The following is a 27,500-nucleotide window of genomic DNA, read 5'->3' on the forward strand; positions in this document are numbered from 1 at the left end:
CTCACTCTCATGTCAACTGCCAACAGCATCAATAACGCAGCAAATGGAAATAGCTTTGAGTAAACATATCTTTGGAAAAGCTGACGTCAGGTTGGAATGTCAGAATAATCCATGACACCAGAAATGGAGAGGCAGCTGTTGGCCTGGTTATAAAAGAACACGTGATAGCGTAGAGAATGCCCAGGAAAGTGTCGCTATTTACAGTTACAACATCAAGATTCAGCTTTTCGAAAAGGTTCAGGGTGGGATGAATGTATTTTGTTGTTAACAGTGGGAGGAAGGCTCAGTGATACACATGGAACAATCTTATTGAATACAGTTACAAACTTCTGTCCAGTAGATTCTACCCCAGTAATGCACAGCGATCACCAGCTTCGTATAACTCCCGGAATCCCACTGTGCTCACTTCAACTCTCCATGGAATTGAATTGTCAGTAGATTACGCCAAAAGCATAAATCCCTTTCCCGTTCACTCCCACTGTGCACAATCCCAATGGATCATAATCCGATCACAACCACTCCCACTGTGCACAATCCCAATGGATCATAATCCGATCCCAATCACTCCCACTGTACACAATCCCAATGGGCCCAAACCCCTTCCCATTCACTCCCACTGTACACAATCCCAATGGGCCCAAACCCCTTCCCATTCACTCCCACTGTACACAATCACAATGGACCCAAACCCCTTCCCGTTCACTCCCACTGTGCACAATCCCAATGGATCATAATCCGATCCCAATCACTCCCACTGTACACAATCCCAATGGACCCAAACCCCTTCCCATTCACTCCCACTGTACACAATCACAATGGACCCAAACCCCTTCCCGTTCACTCCCACTGTGCACAATCCCAATGGATCATAATCCGATCCCAATCACTCCCATTGTACACAATCCCAATGGACCCAAACCCCTTCCCATTCACTCCCACTGTACACAATCACAATGGACCCAAACCCCTTCCCATTCACTCCCACTGTGCACAATCCCAATGGATCATAATCCGATCCCAATCACTCCCATTGTACACAGTCCCAATGGACCCAAACCCCTTCACATTCACTCCCACTCTACACAATCCCAATGGACCCAAACCCCTTCCCGTTCACTCCCACTGTGCACAATCCCAATAGACCCAAACCCCTTCCAATTCACTCCCACTGTACACAGTCCCAATGGACCCAAACCCCTTCCCGTTCACTCCCATTGTAAACAATCCCAATGGACCCAAACCCATTCCCGTTCACTCCCACTGTACACAATCCCAATGGATGATAATCCGATCCCATTCACTCCCACTGTACACAATCACAATGGTCCCAAACCCCTTCCCATTCACTCCCACTGTACACAATCCCAATGGACCCAAACCCCTTCCCATTCACTCCCACTGTACACAGTCCCAATGGACCCAAACCCCTTCCCGTTCACTCCCATTGTAAACAATCCCAATGGACCCAAACCCATTCCCGTTCACTCCCACTGTTCACAATCCCAATGGACCCAAACCCCTTCCCATTCACTCCCACTGTACACAATCCCAATGGACCCAAACCCCTTCCCATTCACTCCCACTGAACACAATCCCAATGGACCCAAACCCATTCCCGTTCACTCCCACTGTACACAATCCCAATGGACCCAAACCCCTTCCCATTCACTCCCACTGTACACAGTCCCAATGGACCCAAACCCCTTCCTGTTCACTCCCACTGTACACAATCCCAATGGACCCAAACCCCTTCCCATTCACTCCCACTGTACACAGTCCCAATGGACCCAAACCCCTTCCCGTTCACTCCCACTGTACACAATCCCAATGGACCCAAACCCCTTCCCGTTCACTCCCACTGTACACAATCCCAATGGACCCAAACCCCTTCCCGTTCACTCCCACTGTACACAATCCCAATGGACCCAAACCCCTTCCCGTTCACTCCCACTGTACACAATCCCAATGGACCCAAACCCCTTCCCGTTCACTCCCACTGTACACAATCCCAATGGACCCAAACCCCTTCCCGTTCACTCCTGGACGCTAGTCCCTCAGTTTGGCATCTCTCAGTCACTATGGGCTGGATTCTCCGATTTTGTGGCTATGTCCGGAGACCCCCAGCCCCCGCTGAAGAACCCCCCCCCCCCGCGGGGCCAGCGGAACGGCTCCCCCCTGATGTGACGGCACCGGACACAGTCCGCAGCTGCCTTGCAAGGTCCCTGAAAACGGTGAGCACACGCGGCCAACGTCGTCGGGAAGTCGGCCCATTGAGGGCGGAGTATTAGGGGAGGGCCTTTAGGTGACGTCCTGAGGCCGTTCCTACAGCGTGCGACGCACTCAGCAATCACGCCATCTTCGAGGGGCGGCGCATCCGAAAAACGATCGCCGAACACGATTTCGGCGTCAGCAATCGGAGAATCCCACCCCACTATGTCCTTTTACTCCTGTGCACCAGTGAGAACCATTTTGACAACAGTAACCTGCATTTACACGGTGCCTACAACAGGCTAAAAACACTCCAGGTGCCTCATGGGAACATGCTAACTTTGGCAGCTGATCACAGAGCCACTATGAGGCAAGGAATCTAAAGCTTGGTTTCACAGACAAGCAATCTCTTAAAGAGATGGAGACAGGGACGCAGCTGAAGGCACGGTTTTCTGACGCTGGGGCAGAGGACATCGAGGAGGTATTAGCGACCCGAACTGACGGCAAACTCAGTGGGTCACGGGGCTGGGGGAGATTGCACGGTTGGAAGGAGTGAGGGATTCGAAAGCAAGGGTGTGAATTTGAAAATCGAGGTGTTGTCAGGGCTGGTCAGTGTGCATTGTGACTGATGAATCCACCAAAGATTCCTTTTACCAAACAGCTCCAGAACACGGCGGCAATCCTTCCATCAACTCCAACCGTTACAGCTGATCTCCTCAGCCCTCCAGATGCAGTCTTACCCTGAACGCTCACTACCTAGCAGAACTAGGGGGCATAGCCTCAAAGTAAGGGGAAATAGATTTAGGACTGAGTTTAGGAGGAACTTCTTCACCCAAAGGGTTGTGAATCTATGGAATTCCTTGCCCAGTGAAGCAGTAGAGGCTCCTTCATTAAATGTTTTTAAGATAAAGATAGATAGTTTTTTGAAGAATAAAGGGATTAAGGGTTATGGTGTTCGGGCCGGAAAGTGGAGCCGAGTCCATAAAAGATCAGCCACGATCTCATTGAATGGTGGAGCAGGCTCGAGGGGCCAGATGGCCTACTCCTGCTCCTAGTTCTTATGTACCTCTGTTGACGCCCTGCACAGGAGATCAGTCTTGGCTACAAGGACTGGACTCTCCTCTTGTTGTTCGCCAGCTTATGGACATGGACTACAGCCCAAACACCTCATTTTCAAGCCGAGCTTTTGATTGGCTAATACACGTCAGACTCCCTCCAACGCATCGCGAACGCAACCCAGCTCCCTTGAGTGAACTTTGAACCTAGCAGATTGCACAGTGCAAGGTTCAAGCAGGATTAATCTGGTTACGGCTGGACAAGCTGAGCTCTCTTCGCCACAGAACACTGTAGTGATGCAGCGATAGAAAGCTTCGAAATCCCACCGGGAATTCAGGGGGCGGCCTGTTTGGTCAACGGGTTGTGAGAATATGGAACCCGCGGCCAGAGGAAGTGGTGGAGGATGGAGGGGGATAAACCCATTGGAGGGTAGGCTGATGGGGTGAGATGGGGGGCCGGTGGGGGGGTGGAGGGGGGGGGGGGGAGGGGGGGGGGAGCAGATGGGCCGAATGGCCTGTTTCTGCGCTGTATGTCTTTCTGAGTGGGCAGTAAGGAATAGGCCCATTCAGCCCCTCCGACCCTCTTCTAGCTCGTGGCCAGGCTACACCACAGCTCCACTCACCTGACAGCAAATGGTTGACAGGTCCCACAGTTAGCAAGAGAGGCGGCCAGGCCTGAGGAGTGTCATTGTTCAGACAGAAACACAGTCAGCGTCAACCATTGCTCCCTGGACCTTGCACAGGCCTCCTGGTGACACTCCCGACTGGAATGAGCGCAATGAACCCGTGGGCAAGGACAAGCTCCAGTGAGCTGAATATATTGGCATTTATTAGTTTGCTCTGTGACTGAATTAGCGATAAGATAACATATAGTTCGTCAAGAAACATTCCACACAGCGGCAGGAAACCTGTTCCAGCTGCTCACATATTAAGGTTCAATCAATTTCAGTGGCATTGAGCTATTTTAAAGAAAAAAGCTTTTAAAAAAAAATGTCCTTAACCCACATCCCCCCCATGGTCGATCAGCCTCCTTCAGGAGATTCCCAGTCCATCCCCTACCTCTGCACACTTGCAGCCTTGAACACATAATAATCTTTATTAGTGTCACAAGTCGGCTGACATTAACACGGCAATGAAGTTACTGTGAAAAGCCCCTAGTCGCCTCACTCCGACGCCTGTACCGGTACACAGAGGGAGAATTCAGAATGTCCAATTCACCTAACAGCACGTCTTTCGGGACTTGTGGGAGGAAGCCGGGGCACCCGGAGGAAACCCACGCAGACACGGGGAGGACGTGCAGACTCCGCACAGACAGTGACCCAAGCCGGGAATCGAACCCGGGACCCTGGTGCTGTGAGGCCACAGTGCTAACCACTCTGCTACCGGTCATGTGGCTGTGACCTACCTCTGCGCACAGCCATGAAGTTCAGAGAGATTCAATTCAATCTTCTCCTCACCCGACATTCAGGGCGGCGCTAGAGGGTGGGGGGGGGGGGGGGGGGATGCAGTCAGCGAGAGAAAGGAAGAACTTGCATTTCTATAGCGCCTTTCACAATTTCAGAAGGTTTCCAGGGTGCATTGCCACCAATGAGGCACTTTTTGACGTGTAGTCACTGTTGAAACGCAACGGGCAATTTGCGCACAGCAAGATCCCAAAAGCAGCAGTGCAATAATAATCCGATTCTTTGGGTTTTTCTTTGGTGAATTTTGTGGCGGAGAGAGAACAACACAGCTCCTCTTCTGATGGGGCATCGGTTTGACATCTTTCAAACGAAAACAGCACTACCTCAATATCGCATTGGGAGTGTCAACGAACAAAGAAAGGTACAGCACAGGAACAGGCCCTTCGGCCCTCCAAGCCTGTGCCAATCATGCTGCCCGTCTAACCTAAAACCTTCTACACTTCCGGGGTCCGTATCCCTCTATTCCCATCCTATTCATGTATTTGTCAAGATGCCCCTTAAACGTCACTATCGTCCCTGCTTCCACCACCTCCTCCGGCAGCGAGTTCCAGGCACCCACTACCCTCTGCGTAAAAAACTTGCCTCGTACATCTCCTCTAAACCTTGCCCCTCGCACCTTAAACCTATTCCCCCTAGTAATTGACCCCTCTACCCTGGGGAAAAGCCTCTGACTATCCACTCTGTCTATGCCCCTCATAATTTTGTAGACCTCTATCAGATCGCCCCTCAACCTCCGTCGTTCCAGTGAAAACAATCTGAGTTTATCCAACCTCTCCTCATAGCTAATGCCCTCCGTACCAGGCAACGTTCTGGTAAATCTCTTCTGAACCCTCTCTAAAGCCTCCACGTCCTTCTGGTAGTGTGGCGACCAGAATTGAACACAATACTCCAAGTGTGGCCTAACTAAGGTTCTATACAGCTGCAACATGACTTGCCAATTCTTATACTCAATGCCCCGGCCAATGAAGGCAAGCATGCCGTATGCCTTCTTGACTACCTTCTCCACCTGTATTGCCACTTCAGTGACCTATGGACCTGTATGCCCAGATCCCTCTGCCTGCCAATACTCCTGAGGGTTCTGCCATTTACTGTATACTTCCCACCTGTATTAGGCCTTCCAAAATGCATTACCTCACATTTGTCTGGATTAAACTCCATCTGCCATCTCTCCGCCCAAGTCTCCAACCAATCTACATCCTGCTGTATCCTCTGACAGTCCTCGTCGCTATCCGCAATTCCACCAACCTTTGTGTCGTCCGCAAACTTACTAATCAGACCAGTTACATTTTCCTCCAAATCATTTATATATACTACGAACAGCAAAGGTCCCAGCACTGATCCCTGCGGAACACCATTAGTTACAGCTCTCCAATCAGAAAAACACCCTTCCACTGCTACTCTCTGCCTTCAGTATCCTAGTCAGTTCTGTATCCATCTTGCCAGCTCACCTCTGATCCCGTGCAACTTCACCTTCTGTAATAGTCTGCCATTAGGGACCTTGTCAAAGCCCTTACTGAAGTCCATATAGACAACATCCACTGCCCTACCCTCATCAACCATCTTCGTCACTTCCTCGAAAAACTCGATCAAGTTAGTGAGACACGCCCTCCCCTTCACAAAATCGTGCTGCCTCTCGCTAATACGTCCAATTGTTTCCAAATGGGAGTAAATCCTGTTCCGAAGAATCCTCTCCAGTAATTTCCCTACCACTGACGTAAGACTCACCGGCCTGTAGTTCCCTGGATTATCCTTGCTACCCTTCTGAAACAAAGGAACAACATTGGCTATTCTCCAGTCCTCCGGGACATCACCTGTAGCCAATGAGGATACAAAGATTTCTGTCAAGGCCCCAGCAATTTCCTCCCTTGCCTCCCTCAGTATTCTGGGGTAGATCCCATCAGGCCCTGGGGACATATCTACCTAAATTCTTCTTAAGACGCCAACACCCTCTCCTTTATTGATATCTACATGACCCAGACTATCTACACACCCTTCCCCAGGCTCCTCATCCACCAAGTCCTTCTCTTTGGTGAGCAAAATACTCATTTAATACCTTGCCCATTTCCTCTGGTTCCACAAATATATTCCCTCCTCTGTCCTCGAGTGGGCCAACCCTTTCCCTGGCAACCCTCTTGCTCTTTATGTACGTATAAAAAAACCTTGGGATTGTCCTGAATCCTGTTTGCCAAGGGCTTTTCATGACCCCTGTTAGCCCCCCTGACTCCTTGCCCAAGTTCCTTCCCACTTTCTTGATATTCTTTAAGGGTTTAGTCTGTTCCCAGCCTTCAGGGCCGTACGAATGCTTCCTGTTCCTTTCTGACTAGGCTCACAATATCCCTCGTTATCTAAGGTTCCTGAACTTGCCATACTTATCCTTCTTCTTCACAGAAACCTAGGTTACATGGTAAAGTCTCAGGTGTAAGACTTGAACACAACGTCCGACTCAGAGGAGAGACTTAATCGCAGTTGACACGAATGTGATGGAGGGAATTATTTACTTCAAGGCTTGTTCATCGTGGAGACAGATACTTGTCCAGGTTTTCCTCTCCTCTGGGGGAGCTGCAGCGTTATCAGTTTGGGGATTGGCTGCATTGAGAATGAGCCCCAGTCTCAGGCCAGCCTCCTGAGGCCTATCCCAGCAGAGGAAACCAGGCTGTGCGATTTACTCAGGGCCCTCGGAGTGCCGGGAGGTCCAGGGGCGGGGAAGGGGGAACAAGGAGCTGGTGTTCCTGCTCTTACCCAAGGAGACTCTTACCCAAGGTCACGATCACATGACCACCCGCACCCTTTCCTGCTCTCGATCACTCGCGTGGCCACCTGAGGGCGGGTTTAGCTCGGTTGGCCGGACGTCTGGTTTGTGACGGACAGCAAGGCCAACAGCAGAGGTTGAAATCCCGTGCCGGCAGGGGAGTGGTGACCCTCAGGTTAAATGACCACCAGTCAGTACTCCACCCTCACAGAGCCTATGGTGACTTTACTCCTACCCAGTTTGACGAGACTATGTCACCAGATGGGCAGCAAATCTTGTTACCAGATTGTTTACTGACTCTCAGCCTTAATGTCTGCCGTCACCCCAATCTCTGATATAAAAAATATATAACTGGTAAGAATATAAAACCAATAAAACATCATTCATACTTTAACAAGGTCCCCTCCTGGGAATTATTCACAACCGTTTCCTGGAGCATGGATCTCGTTGTCAGCCTTACTACTTAAAATACAAAAGGAGGCCATTCAGCCCATCTGATCGGGGCTGGCCCTTTGATAGTCGGCTGTACCGGGAAACCTGTGAAGGGATCTACGCCAGCACCTTGTGGCGGAGACAGTAGATTTGTGGGAAAACAAACAATAAAGCTGGAATTGTCCAACCCTGACTATCTGTAATGTGTAGAACCTATCTGCAGCCTGATCTAATCTCCCCTGTTTACACACACTGTGCAAAGAGTTTATAAATCAGAAGTGATAATGACTTGCACTTAACATGATTAACAAGTTCCAGAAAAGAAAATCAAAGGACGAATAACAGCCTCTATTTTACACCCTAACATAAAGGGAGATAGCAAGACCGATGATCAACATTGTGGCAAAGAGGGAGTTTCTTGAGGGAAAAGAGAGAGGCGCGGGAGTGTAAACGTCGCAGTCTCAGACCCTGTCACACCTCAGTGGGGCAAAGGAAATGATCGGAGTTTCGATTTGGAGAGGGGGAGATCGCAGAAAGCGTGGGCGGCGTGGTAGCGCAGTGGTTAGCACTGTTGCTTCACAGTGCCAGGGTCCCGGGTTCGATTCCCGGCTTGGGTCACTGTCTGTGCGGAGTTTGCACGTTCTCCCCGTGTCTGCGTGAGTTTCCTCCGGGCGCTCCGGTTTCCTCCCACAAGTCCCGAAAGACGTGCTGTTAGGTGAATTGGACATTCTGAATTCTCCCTCTGTGTACCCGAACAGGCGCTGGAATGTGGCGACTAGGGGCTTTTCACAGTAACTTCATTGCAGTGTTAATGTGAGCCTGTTTGTGATACTAAGAAAGATTATTGTAAAAAGAGGGCTATCGGGCTGGAAGCATGATTGGCTGAATGTTCATCCCCTGTGCTGTACGATTCTACAACTCTTTGATTGGACTCGATCCTGAACAACGGTTACTAACTTGTTTTGAGTGAGGGAGGGGGACCAGAATCCAAACGCTCACCAGGTCAGTCAGCTCCTGTGGAGAGAGGAACAAGTCAAATTAATGTTCGGGACAATATCTCGCGTCTCCGGAAAAACAAGACTTTCTGCTCTTTAGTCACACATCCGCATCGCTGCTGGGTGAACGGAAGCAATTGACAACCAACGAGGCGCACCGTTGTCAGTTTCTACACATCGAGAGAAATACCGGGCAGGGATCTGGAGAGGAAATCCCCTGCTCATCTCCGAAATAATCTCTCAAGGTGTCTGATATCCACCTGGGAGGGCAACTGGGCCTCACGATTGAAGGGCTCATCCTTAAGACAACTCCTGCGGGAATGCGGCACTCCCTCAGTATCCACTGGAGAGGTCAGCCGAGGCTTTGTCAATAATACAATCTAACGCTGACCTCATCCTTCCGATTTGAAAAGAAATGACATTAAAGAGGCATTAAATCAAAGCGGTTCCTTTCTTTCCCCCTCCCAGACACGTGCGCAGGCAGCTTTCCTCTCAAACAAAGCCAAAATAATACAGGCGGCTGCAGGGAACATTCACCTCGTTGGCTAGCTCTTCAATTTTGGTGTATGGAAACTAACTTTTTAAAAATAAATTTAGAGTACCCAATTCTAGTTTTTTACCAATTAAGGGGCAATTTAACGTGGTCAATTCAGACCATCATTTTGGGGTTGTGGGGGTGAGACCCACGCAGACACGGGGAGAATGTGCAAACTCCACACGGACAGTGACCCAGAGCCGGGATTCGAACCCGGGTTCTGGGCGCCGTGAGGCAACAGTGCTAACCACTGCGCCACCCTGCCGTCCCTCCTATGGAGAATAAGTGTCATATTTGCCTCTGTAACAACAAGGTCCATGTTCTAGAAGTATTCGAGAGCTGCGAAGCGTTCTGGGATGCCCCGAGGCTTTGGTGCAGTGCTGGAGTGATCAATGTGGTGTTGCGGGTGCTGGTGTCTACATATGCGTGAATATTCCCAAATGTAGCTCACCTCCCTCCCTCCCTCCACTCACCTGGGAATCAGAGAAGGCAGGAAGGGGTGAAAGCGATTGCCGGGTGTGAGCGCTCTGTGGAAGGCAGATTGATGGGACCTCGGGGATTTATTCCGGAACAACGCTATCACAATTACATCGCAGACATCATACATCAGAGATGTCAGCACAAACGGATGAGAGTTGGCAGGCTGACTGACAGTATTAGTGGTTTGGGAAGGAGATTCTGGTGCCTTCTCCTTAACTCGGAACGTCTTCCTCGGAATGATTCACTCCCCGAAATAGGGCTATCCTGAATAGCCCCCATCTGATCCCACAAGACTTAGCTGAGGAAGAGCGATGCAGGGGGATGCACGTCCCCTGCAACCCTTAAACAATAAGAAACAATTGTCACACTGCTTTTTGTCAGTGATACCTGTACAGAAATTAGCGCCCACATTTCCGATATATTCAGGAAGTACTTCATTGATCTTGAACCAATTGCCATGCCCTGGGAGAGGCTATCGGAGTTTCTCTTCTTATTTCGCTCTTTACTCTTCTCTGGAGTTAGGGCGTTGGTAAACTTTTGCTGTGCCACTTACCGCTTGTACCTTTATCCGCAGCTGCGCAGAACGTGCCTGAATTCTAGAAACCGCTTCAGACGGTTAGAAACATTCAAAATAGGAGCAGGAGGAGGCCATTCGGCCCTTCGAGCCTGCTCCCCCATTCAGTATGATCATGGCTGATCACCCAACTCAATACCCTGATCCCGCCTTCCCCCCGGATCCTTTGATCCCCTTCACCCGAAGTGCTGAGTCTAACAGCTTCTTGAAAACATACATTTTGGCCTCAACTACTTCCTGTGGTAGCGAATTCCACAGGCCGACCGCTCTCTGGGTGAAGAAGTGTCTCCTCATCTCTGTCCTCAATGGTCTCCCCCGTATCCTCAGACTGTGACCCCTCGTTCTGGACACCCCGCACCATCGGGAACATCCTTCCTCCATCGACCCTGTCGACTCAGCCCATCATGTCTATGCTAGCCCCTTTGAGAGGACTATCTGCAGAGACTTGCAAGCTTATGCTGTCGAGTACAGCAGCACCTTCTAATCACAACAGATCGCCGTGAAATATAAAAAAATCCTTTTCTTCACACTTCTCGTTCTTTTATTCAATTATTCATAGAATCCCTGCAGTGCAGAAGGCCATTCGGCCAATCGAGCCTTCACCGACACTTTGAATGAGCACCCGACCCATGTCCACTCCCTCGTCCACCCCACCCTATCCCTGTAACCGAACCTGCATATCCTTGGACGCTAAGGGAAAATTTATCATGGCCAATCCACCTAACCTGCACATCTTTGGATTGTGGGAGGAAACCGGAGCACCCGGAGGAAACCCACGCGCACACGGGGAGGATGTGCAGACTCCGCACAGACAGTGACCCGAGGTCGGAATTGAAACCAGGGTGTCGTGTGGCAGCGGGGTTAACCCACCGTGCCACTTCGCTGCCCTATTATCTTCAATCTGTGCCCCTCAAGTTAACAATCCTTCTGTCGGTGCAGTTTCCCAATATCTGCTCTCTCAAACCTTGGCAGAATTTTGGAACGTCGCGATTAAATCTTCGCCTCACCTTCTCAGCTCTGGGGGCAGGAGTCCCAGCCAGCCGCTTTCTCCTCAGTGTTCCCGATCTGCACCGAGAACCGAGAGGCAGAGCAGAAACGGTCAGAGAGGAGGGCACCTACCAAACGCTGGGACCGGCAGTCAGAATCGTCTCAGGCACTCGCTCCACCGGCTGAAACTATTTAAAGGCTGCAGCTGTTCCCCCGGAACACACTCAGGTTTAAGCGCTGGTGTCAATGGAGTGGGAGATTTATGTCCTCACGATAAAGGGGGTGTGAGGGCCCTGTGGGCCCCATGAGTGGCTGCTCTGTATTTAAAGGGACAGGACCTGTTTTGTTCGAATGGGCCTTCAAAAACCAGCCGAGGGAAATGTAACTTCCTCACCCCTCATCCGACCTGCTGACACCAACCCATCTCTGACATTTGACTGTCGCGTTCATTAAATGTCGACCGAATGCATTAAAATAGTAAATAGGCAGCTGGACCCTGTGAGACAATATCCCACTTGTAACGCCTGACAACGTGTTCTTTAATCGAAGAAAGACTTGCATTTACGTAGCGACACCCGTGACCTCACAGGGCGTCCCAGAAGCAGCCTTCCGAAGCCATCGCTGTCACCGACTTAAGATGCAGCAGGTCAGGCGGGGCATGGCAAGATCCCAGGAAAGGGATGAAGGCTGGGGCCGTCGCTTTCGTCGAGGGGTAATTATTGGTCAGGGCAGGAAGCCGGGCACCCCGGGGTCTTCTGTGAAGTAGTGGCTGTGCGATCATTTCTTGTCCACCTGGGAGAGCGGACGGGGTGTGCTGCTGTCATGCATGGTGAATGGTGCGCACTGGGAGAGATTCCCACGAGGCCTGGGGGCCATTGCCCCAACCGAAACAACAACCTGTGCAGTTTACCGTTGAACCTCGATATGTGTCAGATGCTATTGGACTGGAGAAGGCATCACATTAAATCTCCATCCTATCCTAATATTCAGATACTGGTACCTCTAACACTTCAAATGAAACTGGTACATGAATCATGAGGTTTTAGATGTTTGGACATCTCCCTCCCTAACCGCTGTCGTCCCTCTCTATCTGTGGGCCCTGCTTCAGTCCATCTTTGACTATCTCCATCTGTATCGAGCCACTCTCGCTGTGTTTTTCTCTCTATTTTGTTGCTATCTCCCACTGTGTCTGTCCCTAACTACCCATCAGTTTTCACTTGTGTCACCCATTGCTGTTCTCAACGTGATTCAACCATGTGCAGGTCAGGTGGATTGGCCGTGCTAATCATAGAATTTACAGTGCAGAAGGAGGCCATTCGGCCCATCGAGTCTGCACCGGCTCTTGGAAAGAGCACTCTACCCAAGGTCAACACCTCCACCCTATCCCCATAACCCAGTAACCCCACCCAACACTAAGGGCAATTTTGGATACTAAGGGCAATTTATCATGGCCAATCCACCTAACCTGCACATCTTTGGACTGTGGGAGGAAACCGGAGCACCCGGAGGAAACCCACGCACACATGGGGAGAACGTGCAGCCTCCGCCCAGACAGTGACCCAAGCCGGGAATCGAACTTGGGACCCTGGAGCTGTGAAGCAGTTGTGCTAACCACAATGCTACCGTGCTGCCCCTTAAGTGTCCAAAAGGTCAGGTGGGGCTACTGGGTTATGGGGTTAGGATGGAGGTGTTGACCTTGGGTAGGGTGCTCTTTCCAAGAGCCGGTGCAGACTCGATGGGCCGAATGGCCTCCTTCTGCGCTGTAAATACTATGACCTATGCTCCCAACTAAAGACAACTCGGCTCCTGCACATTGTTACCAGGTCGAAAAAGGTGAACAATGCACTTGTCACGGGTGACAATCTGTCCGCTCTGCAGATCTGCCCTTGATCAGTAACTCTGGAGTTTATTAGATCCCCCCCCTCTCCTGATCTGTCACATTGGGTTCTGGAGCTGTCTGGTTTGCTTACGTATTCTGGGAGCTCTAGTTGGCCCCATTCCCCAGGGTCCAGTGATGTAATATTGAGAGTGAATGTACACTTCATTCAACTATAAACCTGGCTTTGTCGGTCCATCAGCCATATCAGTGGCTCAGTGGGCAAGTCTTGACTCTGAACCAGAAGGCCATGGCCCCAAGCACCACTTCAGGGACATGACCCCACGTGCGAACGGACACTCCCGGTGCAGTGCCTGAGAGAGTGCTGCCCTGTTGGAGGGGCAATGCTGTGTGCACACCTGACTGTTGGGAGGATCAGCACGGAGGGGTTGCTGCAGTTTCGGACGTTCTATCTGTTGGATGAGACTTTAAACAGAGGAACCACCGCCGCCCCGTCCCACCCCCCTCCCCCCCGCCACCCCCACCCCGCCCGGTCCCAACGTCTGTCCTCTTGGCTGGTAGGGAACGATCCCACTGTACTATCCTCAAAGAGGAGGAGATGTCTCCCTCCCGCCCGACAGGAGCATCCATCCCACAGCCAACACGGCTGAAAAGAGGGGTGACCTGGTGAGCGACACCCAGCTGCGTGTGGGGCCTTTGCTGTGTGATGTACCGTCAATGACCACGAGAAGAGAATGGTGGAACAAATGAGGCTTTATTGAACAAACTGTTGTGCCTCCTGTAGCTGGAACCAGAATGGCTGCAGCCCCGGAGAGCACACACTTTTATACTCCGCCTGCTGGGCGGAGCCAGCAGGCAGGGATTTACCATCGTACCTCTAATGTACGTGGTGCCGTAATACATATAATATACCACTAGTGGTGTTCACCACACTGTGCGGACAAAAAAAGATATTTTATCAGCTGTACGGGTTGTGTGGCAGCCTGGGTTGGCACAAGGCACTGCGGAAATGCACAATCTTTGTTTTCGAGAGATGTCTTGCAGATTCAGCAAGGAGAGAGACTGCGAGCGAGCACCCACCCCGCCCAGCGCCAGGACCGAAGGGCAGAGTATTTCCAAATCGGCCAGATGTTCCAGCTCGCGCCTGCCTAGAAATTATGGCTGAACTGTTTGTAAACAGCAAAGTTGGCCTAATTATACCCGAAGCGGAAGCCGCGAGACTAAAAATAGAGCGCTGTGCTTTTCTCTGCGCAGAGCATTGACCAGCCTTTCGGGCACATTCTCCAAGTATTCCATGTGGGCTGTCATTGACACCCTGGGCAGTACGGCTGTGGAGGTCAGACAGAGGCAGTGCTTCATAGCAACAGCTAGTGCCAGGCCTAAATTTATAGGGGAATCACAGTCCCCATTGGCACTTTGCCAGCTGAGAAATCTATCTCTCCAAATCCAATTGCAATCATTCCATTCAGGTGTTTAGATATTTTAAAAATTTAAATGACTCTCGCAGCCATTATTTTGCTAAAACACCTCTAAATATCTCACGGAGCCAGCCGACACCGAAAGTGTCAAGTAATAATAATCTTTATTCGTGTCACAAGCACGTTTACATTAACACTGCAATGAAGTTACTGTGAAAAGCCCCTAGTCGCCACATTCCGGCGCCTGTTCGGGGACACGGAGGGAGAATTCAGAATGTCCAATTCACCTAACAGCACGTCTCTTGGGACTTGTGGGAGGAAACCGGAGCAACCGGAGGAAACCCACGCAGACACGGGGAGAACGTGCAGACTCCGCGCAGACAGTGACCCGAGCCGGGAATCGAACCCGGGGACCCTGGCATCGTCATTGATCTCCCATGGGACTCACGGAGTGCGGGATTCCCAGATAGTGGGTGGAGGTCACCCGCCTGGGGCTCATTGTGAACTAAGATAAATACCGGCCCAAAGCAGGGCCGAGTATGGTTCGATCACCCAGCAAGCACTGGGAGTGACATGCTCTGAGGAAAACTTTCTAAACAGTTAAATAATAAAGCTATGTCCATTTACCACCAGCGTCCTCCGTGTTACCAAACTCCCCATTTCTCTCTCTTTGACTCTCCATTCTTTCCACCTCTCCATCTTATTTGGGAGCTATCTTTATCTCCCTATTCCTGTTTTCCTAGCTCATCCTCTATTTCTGTTTTGATCTCCTGCGCTGTCCTGTCTGTAGCTATTTCTGTCTGTCACACTCTCTCTATCCGTCATAATCTCCTGTTCCGTGTCTCTCAATCTAACTCCAATTTTACATCAGTATTTCTCTATTTCTGTCTGACTGTCTGTATTTAAGACGCTCTATTCATTCCTGCTTCCCGATCTGTGCCTTTCTCTCGCTGTTTACCCAGTTGCATCTGGATCTCTACATCTGTCAGATGGTATCTGTGTCTGCCTATTCCGTTATTAAAATCTGCAATTTTCTTGATAATTGCTGAATGTTAATGGAGTGGGCTCGAAACCCATTGGATGGGTTTACTCAGGCCTGCACAAGACTATGAACTCACCCCCTTAATTCTCCTAACTAGGGTGGGTCAATGCGGCATAACTGGATTACCTGAAGGAGCTTCTACCCTTTACTAGGTTTCACAGGCAAGTAATTACATTTCCAACTGTACAGGAAATACAATCATCTATAAATAAAGGATTTACACATCGTCATTTACAGAGCACAGGGTTGCAAAGATACATTGCCTCCGCTTGGTAACAAAATATTGGATGTCGATGTCAGCTCTGTTGAAGGTTCTCGATTTCCACTGAAGGTGATATTGGGCAAACAGGTTTCTACAGATTTCTGGGATGTGTATTTACAGGAGGGGCCCACTTCTCTTCCCAAGGCTTTCTAACCGACAGCTCCTACACAATATGACATTTCCTGGCCCCGAGGAATGTCTGGGATCATCTGATAAATAATTGACTGAATAACTCAGGGTTTCTGTTACTGCGCCCCCCCCCCCCCCAACCCGGTATTGGGAACAAGTTAACAACCACCACAATTTGACATTTATGCGGCGCAGGTATTGCGGTGAAATCTCCCAAGGTGTTTCACAGCAAACCGTTTGGGTAAAAACCGACAGCAAGTCAGGCACGGGGGTGTGAGGGCAGCGGGAAAATCCTCTGGCCCAAGGGGTAATTTTAAGTAGCATTTTACACATACCGAGAGATGGGGAGAGAGATGGAGGAGAGAGGTGGAGGAGAGAGAGAATGAGGAGGGAGAGATGGAGGAGAGAGAGGTGGAGGAGAAAGAGGTGGGGGAAGAGAGAGAACGAGGAGGGAGAGGTGGAGGAGAGAGTCGGAGGAGAGAGGTGAGGAGAGAGAGGTGGAGGAGAGTGAGATGGACGAGAGAGAGATGGAGGAGAGAGAGAACGAGGAGGGAGAGATGGAGGAGAGAGGCGGAGGAGAGAGGTGGAGGAGAGAGAGATGGAGGAGAGAGAGATGGAGGAGAGAGAGGTGGTGGAGAGAGAAAACGAGGAGGGAGAGATGGAGGAGAGAGGCGGAGGAGAGGTGGAGGAGAGAGAGAATGATGAGGGAGAGGTGGAGGAGGGAGGTGGAGGAGAGAGAGGTGGCAGAGAGAGAGATGGAGGAGGGAGAGGTGGAGGAGAGAGAGGCGGAGGAGAGAGAGAGGTGGCGGAGGGAGAGGTGGAGGAGGGAGAGGTGGAGAGAGGTGGAGGAGAGAGAGGTGGCAGAGAGAGAGATGGAGGAGGGCGAGGTGGAGGAGGGAGAGCTGGAGGAGGGAGAGGTGGAGGAGAGAGAGAGGTGGAGGAGAGTGAGGTGGAGGAGAGAGAGGTGGAGGAGGGAGAGGTGGAGGAGGGAGAGGTGGAGGAGGGAGCGGTAGAGGAGAGAGAGAATGAGGGAGAGGTGGAGAAGGGTGAGATGGAGGAAGGAGAGGTGGAGGAGGGAGAGGTGGAGGAGAGGGAGGTGGAGGAGAGGGAGGTGGAGGAGAGAGAGGTGGAGGAGGGAGAGGTGGGGAGAGAGAGATGGGGAGGGAGAGGTGGAGGAGGGGGAGGTGGAGGAGAGAGAGGTGGAGGAGAGCGAGATGGAGGAGAGAGTTGGAGGAAGGAGAGATGGAGGAGGGAGAGGTGAAGGAGGGGGAGGTGGAGGAGGGAGAGGTGGAGGAGGGAGAGATGGAGGAGGGAGAGATGGTGGAGAGAGAGGTGGAGGAGAGAGAGGTGGAGGAGAGAGAGGTGGAGGAGAGAGAGGTTGAGGAGAGAGAGAACAAGGAGAGAGAGATGGAGGAGGGAGAGGTGGAGGAGAGAGAGGGGGAGAGAGAGATGGTGGACAGAGAGGTGGAGGAGAGAGAGGTGGAGGAGAGAGAGAACGAGGAGGGAGAGGTGGAGGAGGGAGAGGTGGAGGAGAGAGAGGGGGAGAGAGAGATGGAGGAGAGAGAGGTGGAGGAGAGATGAAGGAGAGAGATGTAGAAGGGAGAGATGGAGGATGGATAGGTGGAGGAGAGAGACTAGGGGGAGAGAGAGAGATGGAGGAGAGGTGGGGGAGAGAGAGATGGAGGAGAGAAAGGTGGAGGAGAGAGAGGTGAGGGAGAGAGAAATGGAGAAGGGAGAAGTGGAGGAGAGAAAGAACGAGGAGGGAGAGGTGGAGGAGGGAGGTGGAGGAGGGAGAGATGGAGGATAGAGAGGTGGAGGAGAGAGAGGTGGAGGAGAGAGTGAAGGAGGAGAGAGAGGCAGAGGAGAGAGAGGTGGAGGAGAGAGGTGGAGGAGGGAGAGGTGGAGGAGGGAGACGTGGAGGAGAGAGAGGTGGAGGAGGGAGAGGTGGAGGAGAGAGACGTGGAGAAGAGAGAGAACGAGGGAGAGGTGGAGGAAAGAGTTGGAGGAAGGAGAGATGGAGGAGGGAGAAGTGGAGGAGAGAGAGATGGTGGAGAGAGGGGTGGAGGAGAGAGAGGTGGGGAGGGAGAGGTGGAGGAGAGAGAGAACGAGGAGGGAGAGATGGAGGAGGGGAAGGTGGAGGAGAGAGAGGTGGAGGAGAGAGAGATGGAGGAGAGAGTTGGAGGAAGGAGAGATGGAGGAGGGAGAGGTGAAGGAGGGGGAGGTGGAGGAGGGAGAGGTGGAGGAGGGAGAGATGGAGGAGGGAGAGATGGTGGAGAGAGAGAGGTGGAGGAGAGAGGCGGAGGAGAGGTGGAGGAGAGAGAGAATGATGAGGGAGAGGTGGAGGAGGGAGGTGGAGGAGAGAGAGGTGGCAGAGAGAGAGATGGAGGAGGGAGAGGTGGAGGAGAGAGAGGCGGAGGAGAGAGAGAGGTGGCGGAGGGAGAGGTGGAGGAGGGAGAGGTGGAGAGAGGTGGAGGAGAGAGAGGTGGCAGAGAGAGAGATGGAGGAGGGCGAGGTGGAGGAGGGAGAGCTGGAGGAGGGAGAGGTGGAGGAGAGAGAGAGGTGGAGGAGAGTGAGGTGGAGGAGAGAGAGGTGGAGGAGGGAGAGGTGGAGGAGGGAGAGGTGGAGGAGGGAGCGGTAGAGGAGAGAGAGAATGAGGGAGAGGTGGAGAAGGGTGAGATGGAGGAAGGAGAGGTGGAGGAGGGAGAGGTGGAGGAGAGGGAGGTGGAGGAGAGGGAGGTGGAGGAGAGAGAGGTGGAGGAGGGAGAGGTGGGGAGAGAGAGATGGGGAGGGAGAGGTGGAGGAGGGGGAGGTGGAGGAGAGAGAGGTGGAGGAGAGCGAGATGGAGGAGAGAGTTGGAGGAAGGAGAGATGGAGGAGGGAGAGGTGAAGGAGGGGGAGGTGGAGGAGGGAGAGGTGGAGGAGGGAGAGATGGAGGAGGGAGAGATGGTGGAGAGAGAGGTGGAGGAGAGAGAGGTGGAGGAGAGAGAGGTGGAGGAGAGAGAGGTTGAGGAGAGAGAGAACAAGGAGAGAGAGATGGAGGAGGGAGAGGTGGAGGAGAGAGAGGGGGAGAGAGAGATGGTGGACAGAGAGGTGGAGGAGAGAGAGGTGGAGGAGAGAGAGAACGAGGAGGGAGAGGTGGAGGAGGGAGAGGTGGAGGAGAGAGAGGGGGAGAGAGAGATGGAGGAGAGAGAGGTGGAGGAGAGATGAAGGAGAGAGATGTAGAAGGGAGAGATGGAGGATGGATAGGTGGAGGAGAGAGACTAGGGGGAGAGAGAGAGATGGAGGAGAGGTGGGGGAGAGAGAGATGGAGAAGGGAGAAGTGGAGGAGAGAAAGAACGAGGAGGGAGAGGTGGAGGAGGGAGGTGGAGGAGGGAGAGATGGAGGATAGAGAGGTGGAGGAGAGAGAGGTGGAGGAGAGAGTGAAGGAGGAGAGAGAGGCAGAGGAGAGAGAGGTGGAGGAGAGAGGTGGAGGAGGGAGAGGTGGAGGAGGGAGACGTGGAGGAGAGAGAGGTGGAGGAGGGAGAGGTGGAGGAGAGAGACGTCGAGAAGAGAGAGAACGAGGGAGAGGTGGAGGAAAGAGTTGGAGGAAGGAGAGATGGAGGAGGGAGAAGTGGAGGAGAGAGAGATGGTGGAGAGAGGGGTGGAGGAGAGAGAGGTGGGGAGGGAGAGGTGGAGGAGAGAGAGAACGAGGAGGGAGAGATGGAGGAGGGGAAGGTGGAGGAGAGAGAGGTGGAGGAGAGAGAGATGGAGGAGAGAGTTGGAGGAAGGAGAGATGGAGGAGGGAGAGGTGAAGGAGGGGGAGGTGGAGGAGGGAGAGGTGGAGGAGGGAGAGATGGAGGAGGGAGAGATGGTGGAGAGAGAGAGGTGGAGGAGAGAGAGGTGGAGGAGAGAGAGGTTGAGGAGAGAGAGAACAAGGAGGGAGAGATGGAGGAGGGAGAGATGGTGGACAGAGAGGTGGAGGAGAGAGAGGTGGAGGAGAGAGAGAACGAGGAGGGAGAGGTGGAGGAGGGAGAGGTGGAGGAGAGAGAGGGGGAGAGAGAGATGGAGGAGAGAGAGGTGGAGGAGAGATGAAGGAGAGAGATGTAGAAGGGAGAGATGGAGGACGGATAGGTGGAGGAGAGAGACTAGGGGGAGAGAGAGAGATGGAGGAGAGGTGGGGGAGAGAGAGATGGAGGAGAGAGAGGTGGAGGAGAGAGAGGTGGAGGAGAGAGAGGTGGGGGAGGGAGAGGTGGGGGAGAGAGAGGTGGAGGAGGGAGAGGTGGAGAAGGGAGAGATGGAGGAGAGAGAGGTGGAGGAGGGAGAGGTGGAGGAGAGAGAGGTGGAGGAGAGAGAGGTGGAGGAGAGAGAGGTGAAGGACAGAAAGATGGAGGAGGGAGAGGTGGAGGAGGGAGAGAGGTGGAGGAGAGAGAGGTGGAGGAGGGAGAGGTAGAGGAGGGGGAGGTGGAGGAGAGAGAGGTGGAGTAGAGAGAGGTGCAGGAGAGAGGTGGAGGAGAGAGAGATGGAGGAGGGAGAGAGAGGAGGGAGAGATGGAGGAGAGAGAGGTGGAGGAGAGAGAGGTAGAGAAGAGAGAGGTGGAGAAGGGAGAGATGGAGGAAGGAGAGATGGAGGAGGGAGGTGTGGAGGAGAGAAATATGGTGGAGAGAGAGGTGGAGGAGAGAGAGGTAGAGGAGAGAGAGAACGAGGGAGAGGTGGAGAAGGGTGAGATGGAGGAGGGAGAGGTGGAGGAGGGAGAGGTGGAGGACAGGGAGGTGGAGGTGAGAGAGGTGGATGTGGGAGAGGTGGGGAGAGAGAGATGGGGAGGGAGAGGTGCAGGAGAGAGAGTTGGAGGAGAGAGGTGGAGGAGAGAGAGATGGAGGAGAGCGAGGTGGAGGAGAGAGAGAAAGAGGAGGGAGAGGTGGAGAAGGGAGAGATGGAGGAGGGAGAGGTGGAGGAGGGAGAGATGGAGGAGAGGGAGGTGGAGGAGAGAGAGGTGGAGGAGTGAGAGGTGGAGGAGAGAGAGGTGGAGGAGGGTGGGGTGGAGGAGAGTGAGATGGAGGAGAGACAGGTGGAGGAGGGAGTGGTGGAGGGAGAGAGGTGGAGGAGAGAGAGGTGGAGGAGAGAGAGGTGGAGGAGAGAGTTGGAGGAAGGAGAGATGGAGGAGGGAGAGGTGGAGGAGAGAGAGAACGAGGAGGGAGAGATGGAGGAGAGAGAGGTGGAGGAGAGAGAGGTGGAGGTGAGGTGGAGGAGAGAGAGAACGAGGAGAGAGAGGTGGAGGAGAGAGAGATGGTGGAGTGAGGGTGGAGGAGAGAAGGTGGAGGAGAGAGAGATGGTGGTGAGAGAGGTATGAGGAAAGAGAGGTGGAGAAGGCAGAGAATGAGGAGGGAGAGGTGGAGGAGGGGGAGGAGAGAGAGGTGGCAGAGAGAGAGATGGAGGAGAGAGAGGTGGAGGAGAGAGAGATGGAGGAGGGAGAGATGGTGGAGAGAGAGGTGGAGGAGAAAGAGGTGGAGGAGAGAGAGAACGAGGAGGGAGAGGTGGAGGAGGGGGAGGGGGAGGAGAGAGAGGTGGCAGAGAGAGAGATGGAGGAGAGAGAGGTGGAGGAGAGAGAGATGGTGGAGAGAGAGGTGGAGGAGAGAAGGTGGAGGAGGGAGAGATGGTGGAGAGAGAGGTGGAGGAGAAAGAGGTGGAGGAGAGAGAAAACGAGGAGGGAGAGGTGGAGGAGGGGGAGGTGGAGGAGAGAGAGGTGGCAGAGAGAGAGATGGAGGAGAGAGAGATGGAGGAGGGAGAGATGGTGGAGGGAGAGGTGGAGGAGAGAGAGGTGGAGGAAAGAGAGGTGGAGGAGAGAGAGGTGGAGGAGGCAGAGAACGAGGAGGGAGAGGTGGAGGAGGGGGAGGTGGAGGTGAGAGAGGTGGAGGAGGGAGAGATGGAAGCGAGAGGTGGAGCAGAGAGAGATGGAGGAGGGAGAGATGGAGGAGGGATAGGTGGAGGAGAGGTGGAGGCGAGGGAGATGGAGGAGGGACATGTGGAGGAAAGAGAGGAGGAGGAGGGAGAGATGGAGGAGGGAGAGGTGGAGGAGAGGTGGAGTCGAGAGAGATGGAGGAGAGAGAGGTGGAGGGGAGAGAGGTGGATGAGAGAGAGAACGAGGAGAGAGAGCTGGAGGAGCGGGAGATGGAGGAGAGAGAGATGGAGGTGGGTGGTGGAGGAGAGTTGGAGGAGGCAGAGATGGAGGAGAGAGCGGTGGAGGAGGGCGGTGGAGGAGAGTTGGAGGAGGGAGAGATGGAGGAGGGCGGTGGAGGAGGACTTTGGAAGAGGGAGGTAGGGGAGGGAGGTGGAGGAGGGATGTGGAGGAGGGATATGGAAGAGGGAGGTAGGGGAGGGAGTTGGAGGAGGGAGGTGGAGGAGGGTGATGGAGGAGGAAGGTGGAGGAGGTTGGTGGAGGCGGGAGGTAGGGGAGGGAGGTGGAGGAGGGATGTGGAGGAGGAAGGTGGAGGAGGGAGGTTGGGGATGGAGGTGGAGGAGGGAGGTGGAGGAGGGTGATGGAGGAGGAAGGTGGAGGAGGTTGGTGGAGGCGGGAGGGTAGGGGAGGGAGGTGGAGGAGGGATGTGGAGGAGGAAGGTGGAGGAGGGAGGTGGAGGCGGGAGGTTGGGGAGGGAGGTGGAGGCGGGAGGTTGGGGAGGGAGGTGGAGGAGGAAGCTGGAGGAAGGAGGCTGGGGAGGGAGGTTGGGGAGGGTAGTGGAGGAGGGAGCTGGAGGAGGGAGGTGGAGGAGGGAGGTGGAGGAGGGAGGTTGGGGAGGGAGGTGGAGGAGGGATGTGGAGGAGGAAGCTGGAGGAGGGAGGTGGAGGAGGGAGGTTGGGGAGGGAGGTGGAGGAGGGAGGTGGAGGAGGGAGGTGGAGGAGGGAGCTGGAGGAGGGAGGTTGGGGAGGGAGGTGGAGGAGGGAGGTGGAGGAGGGAGGTGGAGGAGGGAGGTGGAGGTGGGAGGTTGGGGAGGGAGGTGGAGGAGGGAGGTGGAGGAGGGAGGTGGAGGAGGGAGGTGGAGATGGGAGGTTGGGGAGGGAGGTGGAGGAGGGAGGTGGAGGAGGGAGGTGGAGGAGGGAGCTGGAGGAGGGGAGGTTGGGGAGGGAGGTGGAGGAGGGAGGTGGAGGAGGGAGGTTGGGGAGGGAGGTGGAGGAGGGAGGTTGGGGAGGGAGGTGGAGGAGGGAGCTGGAGGTGGGAGGTTGGGGAGGGAGGTGGAGGAGGGAGGTGGAGGAGGGAGGTTGGGGAGGGAGGTGGAGGAGGGAGGTGGAGGAGGGAGGTGGAGGAGGGAGGTTGGGGAGGGAGGTGGAGGAGGGAGGTGGAGGAGGGAGGTGGAGGAGGGAGCTGGAGGAGGGAGGTTGGGGAGGGAGGTGGAGGAGGGAGGTGGAGGAGGGAGGTTGGGGAGGGAGGTGGCGGAGGGAGGTTGGGGAGGGAGGTGGAGGAGGGAGCTGGAGGGTGGGAGGTTGGGGAAGGAGGTGGAGGAGGGAGGTGGAGGAGGGAGGTTGGGGAGGGAGGTGGAGGAGGGAGGTGGAGGAGGGAGCTGGAGGAGGGAGGTTGGGGAGGGAGGTGGAGGAGGGAGGTTGGGGAGGGAGGTGGAGGAGGGAGGTGGAGGCGGGAGGTGGAGGAGGGAGCTGGAGGCGGGAGGTTGGAGGAGGGAGGTTGGGGAGGGAGGTGGAGGAGGGAGCTGGAGGTGGGAGGTTGGGGAGGGAGGTGGAGGAGGGAGGTTGGGGAGGGAGGTGGAGGAGGGAGGTTGGGGAGGGAGGTGGAGGAGGGAGCTGGAGGTGGGAGGGTGGAGGAGGGAGCTGGTGGTGGTAGGTTGGGGAGGGAGGTGGAGGAGGGAGGTTGGGGAGGGAGGTTTTGGAGGGAGGTTGAGGAGGGAGGTTTTGGAGGGAGGTGGAGGAAGGAGCTGGAGGAGGGAGGTTGGGGAGGGAGGTTGGGGAAGGAGGTGGGGGTTGGAGGTAGGGGATGGAGGTGGAGCAGGGAGGTGGAGGAGGGAGGCAGGGGAGGGAGGTGGAGGAGGGAGGTGGGGGAGGGAGGCAGGGGAGGGAGGTGGAGGATGGAGGTAGGGGAGGGAGGTGAAGGTGAGGGACCTGAAGGAGAGGGATGTAGATGAGGGAGGTTGGGGAGGGAGGTTGGGGAGGGAGGTTGGGGAGGGAGGTTGGGTAGGGAGGTGGAATGGGAGGTAGGCGAGGGAGGTGGAGGAGCATGGTAGGGGAGGGAGGTGTAGGTGAGGGACCTGAAGGAGAGGGATGTGGATGAGGGAGGTTGGGGGAGGAGGTTGGGGAGGGAGGTGGAGGAGGGATGTTGGGGAGGGAGGTGGAGGAGGGAGGTTGGGGAGGCAGGCAGGGGAGGGAGGTGGAGGAGGGAGGTTGGGGAGGGAGGTGGAGGAGGGAGGTTGGGGATGGAGGTGGAGGAGCGTGGTAGGGGAGGGAGGTGGAGGTGAGGGACCTGAAGGAGAGGGATGTGGATGAGGGAGGTTGGGGAAGGAGGTTGGGGAGGGAGGTGGAGGAGGGATGTTGGGGAGGGAGGTGGAGGACGGAGGTTGGGGAGGGAGGTGGAGGAGGGAGGTTGGGGAGGGAGGTGGAGGAGGGAGGTTGGGGAAGGAGGTGGAGGAGGGAGGTTGGGGATGGAGGTGGAGGAGCGTGGTAGGGGAGGGAGGTGGAGGTGAGGGACCTGAAGGAGAGGGATGTGGATGAGGGAGGTTGGGGAAGGAGGTTGGGGAGGGAGGTGGAGGGGGGATGTTGGGGAGGGAGGTGGAGGAGGGAGGTTGGGGAGGGAGGTGGAGGAGGGAGGTTGGGGAGGGAGGTGGAGGAGGGAGGTTAGGGATGGAGGTGGAGGAGCGTGGTAGGGGAGGGAGGTGGAGGAGGGAGGTTGGGGAGGGAGGTGGAGGAGGGAGGTTGGGGATGGAGGTGGAGGACCGTGGTAGGGGAGGGAGGTGTAGGTGAGGGACCTGAAGGAGAGGGATGTGGATGAGGGAGGTTGGGGTAGGAGGTTGGGGAGGGAGGTTGGGGAGGGAGGTGGAGGAGGGAGGTTGGGGAGGGAGGTAGGGGAGGGAGGTGAGGGTGAGGGACCTGAAGGAGAGGGATGTGGAATGGGAAAGGAAGTGGAAATTTCCTGATTCGGCTGAGATTGGGAATGGGCCTCGGGGCAGTTAGATACATTTTTGTTCTATTCCGTGGACAGAAATAGCTGGGTTTGGATGAAGCACAAATCTGTGTGGGTGAGGAAAACCCTTTCAGCTATTTGTGACATGATAAAATAGATGAATATCATTAATTTGATACAAAGATAGTGTAATATCCACCCTGCTGTGTCAGAATATACACAAAGCCCTGTCTATATCTCTCATATACCAGATATACATTTATATACAACCAGCCAGCTTGAGAGGAGGCCACTGGGCCCTTTGTGTCAGTGCTGGCCTCTTCGTTCCAGCTCCTCCCATTTCTGTAATATCTCATTTTCCAAACTCTCCTGAGCTCTCTCTCTCTTTAGTACTCCCCCCCCCCCCCCCCGCCCCTAAGTATATTATCCTCCTGAATTACTGAACCTCTTGGCGATGGGAACTCTTTCTCTCTTATCTACATCATCAATCAGTTTGAAAACCTCTATTAAATCTTCCCTTAACCTTCTCTGCAATCACATCTTCTGTCATCTCGCCACAGAGCTGATCCAATGTGTATGCGCTATCCCAACTTATAGATCAAAGGTCAACGCCCTTGAATTGCCAAATGTTATGGGCCAGGGTTTAGTGAACCCCAAAGTGTATCATGGAGTTCCCCTGACCCACAACTTTTACTAGATTGTGGTATGGGGAGCACACGGCCCACTCTACAGGTGTGGGACAGCAGAAATGGAAAAGTATTTTTTAAAGCAAAACAATGTTTATTCTATGAACTCAAGTTAACCTGTTTAAAACATACAGTGAACATCTTAGCAACCATCAATTCAAATACAACCCCCAAAGAATACAACGCTAAGTAATCCTTTAAGCTTTCCTTTTAACATCCATAAGACTTAAAACACCTTTCAACAGAAGCACATCAGGTTAAAGTCACTACTGTTATTAATTTTAAATCACCAGGATTGATTTACAGTCTTTAGATTACAGAGAGAGATTCATACACCTTCTGGCTGTGACTGCAGCTATCCAGCTCTGAAAACGAAACTAAAACCCACCCTGCAGCAAACAGCCTAAAACAAAAGTAACAGGCTGACAGACAACCCAGCTCCACCCACTCTCTGACATCACTGCAGTAGTAAACACCCATTTCTTAAAGGTACCCTCACTACAGGTATTTATATACACCCCCATTTATAAACACCCATTTCTTAAAGGTACTCTCACATGACACAAATTTTGTATAACATAATCACCACGAGCGACAGACACCCCCATCCACGGGCTAGTTTCCACCTGTGCAGTGGCGACAGCCAACTCTCTCTCCCTCTCTCTACACTGCCTATCGATGGACTGTTTATTCTTGATTCTAACACCCCCCCTGCCCCCTTCCTTCAACAACAGATTGCATTTATACAGCACCCCTAATGGAATAAAACATTCCAAGTTTCATTCCATTACTGCGACCATCAATTCACACGAGACAGAGAGTTGAAGTGAACAGTGGCTTTAATCAACTAGAACAGTGCCTGCCTGCGACTGCTCTGCACTGAGAGCAGCCTACAGGGCAGCTTCTCTATATACCTCCCCACAAGGGGGCGGAGCCAGGGGCGGAGCCCACAAGGGCACCAACATGATACAAGCGGTGTAATACAGTACAATGGTCCTTAGGTGGAGCCCACAAGGGCAACAACATAGTACAATGCAATACAGTGGTGAATGGTTACTATAATACGTTCACCACATCCATCAAACAACATTTGGCTCGCGGTCAATCAGGAGATACAAGGGGAATAAAACCGCAGTGCCTTCAAAGCGAAAGTGGCTGGGAGGCTTTGGGATGAATCCCGCAGTTTTCCGGAGCTTACAGCTGAGACAGCAGAAGGCAGAACAGCAGAAGACGCAGCGATCAACGTTGCGGATGTGAGGGAGGCTAGAATCGGAGGCGGGATCGAGATCTTGAGGGATTCTTGGTCAGGAGGAGGTTAGGAAGGTCGGGAAGACGGGGCGAGATTGTCTTTCACACTGACCTACACTGACCCTTTCTGCCCAATTCATTCTACTGTCAGTCCTTTAACCAGGCCAGTCCCCCACTCCCACAGGCCAGTCCACAGCTAGAGTACAGCACTCAATTGTCAGAAAGGAAAGATCGGGGTTGATAATTGTTAAATTATGAGGCTGGGCCAGCATTTATTGTCCATCCCTAATTGTCCTTGAGGGGGCAT

General features: G+C 53.7%; 1 protein-coding gene across 7 annotated transcripts in view; it reads right to left on the reverse strand.

Moving 5' to 3' along the window:
* ache (acetylcholinesterase (Yt blood group)) overlaps nt 1-27,500 on the reverse strand; it is a 65,210-nt gene that overhangs the window by 29,501 nt on the left and 8,209 nt on the right. For 3 of the 7 annotated variants that reach the window (XM_072493277.1, XM_072493275.1, XM_072493274.1), the window contains one exon: nt 8,865-8,921. The exons of 1 other annotated variant lie outside the window; for it this stretch is intronic. The gene's annotated coding sequence lies outside the window, so the exon portion shown is untranslated. Of the gene's footprint in view, nt 1-3,886; nt 3,982-8,864; nt 8,922-11,498; nt 11,679-27,500 lie in introns of those variants that run through there. 3 more of the 7 variants (XM_072493278.1, XM_072493276.1, XM_072493280.1) reach the window with 3 other exon arrangements.

Source organism: Scyliorhinus torazame, chromosome 31 (assembly GCF_047496885.1).
Source record: "Scyliorhinus torazame isolate Kashiwa2021f chromosome 31, sScyTor2.1, whole genome shotgun sequence".
In the NCBI taxonomy this organism is placed as follows: Eukaryota; Metazoa; Chordata; class Chondrichthyes; order Carcharhiniformes; family Scyliorhinidae; genus Scyliorhinus; species Scyliorhinus torazame.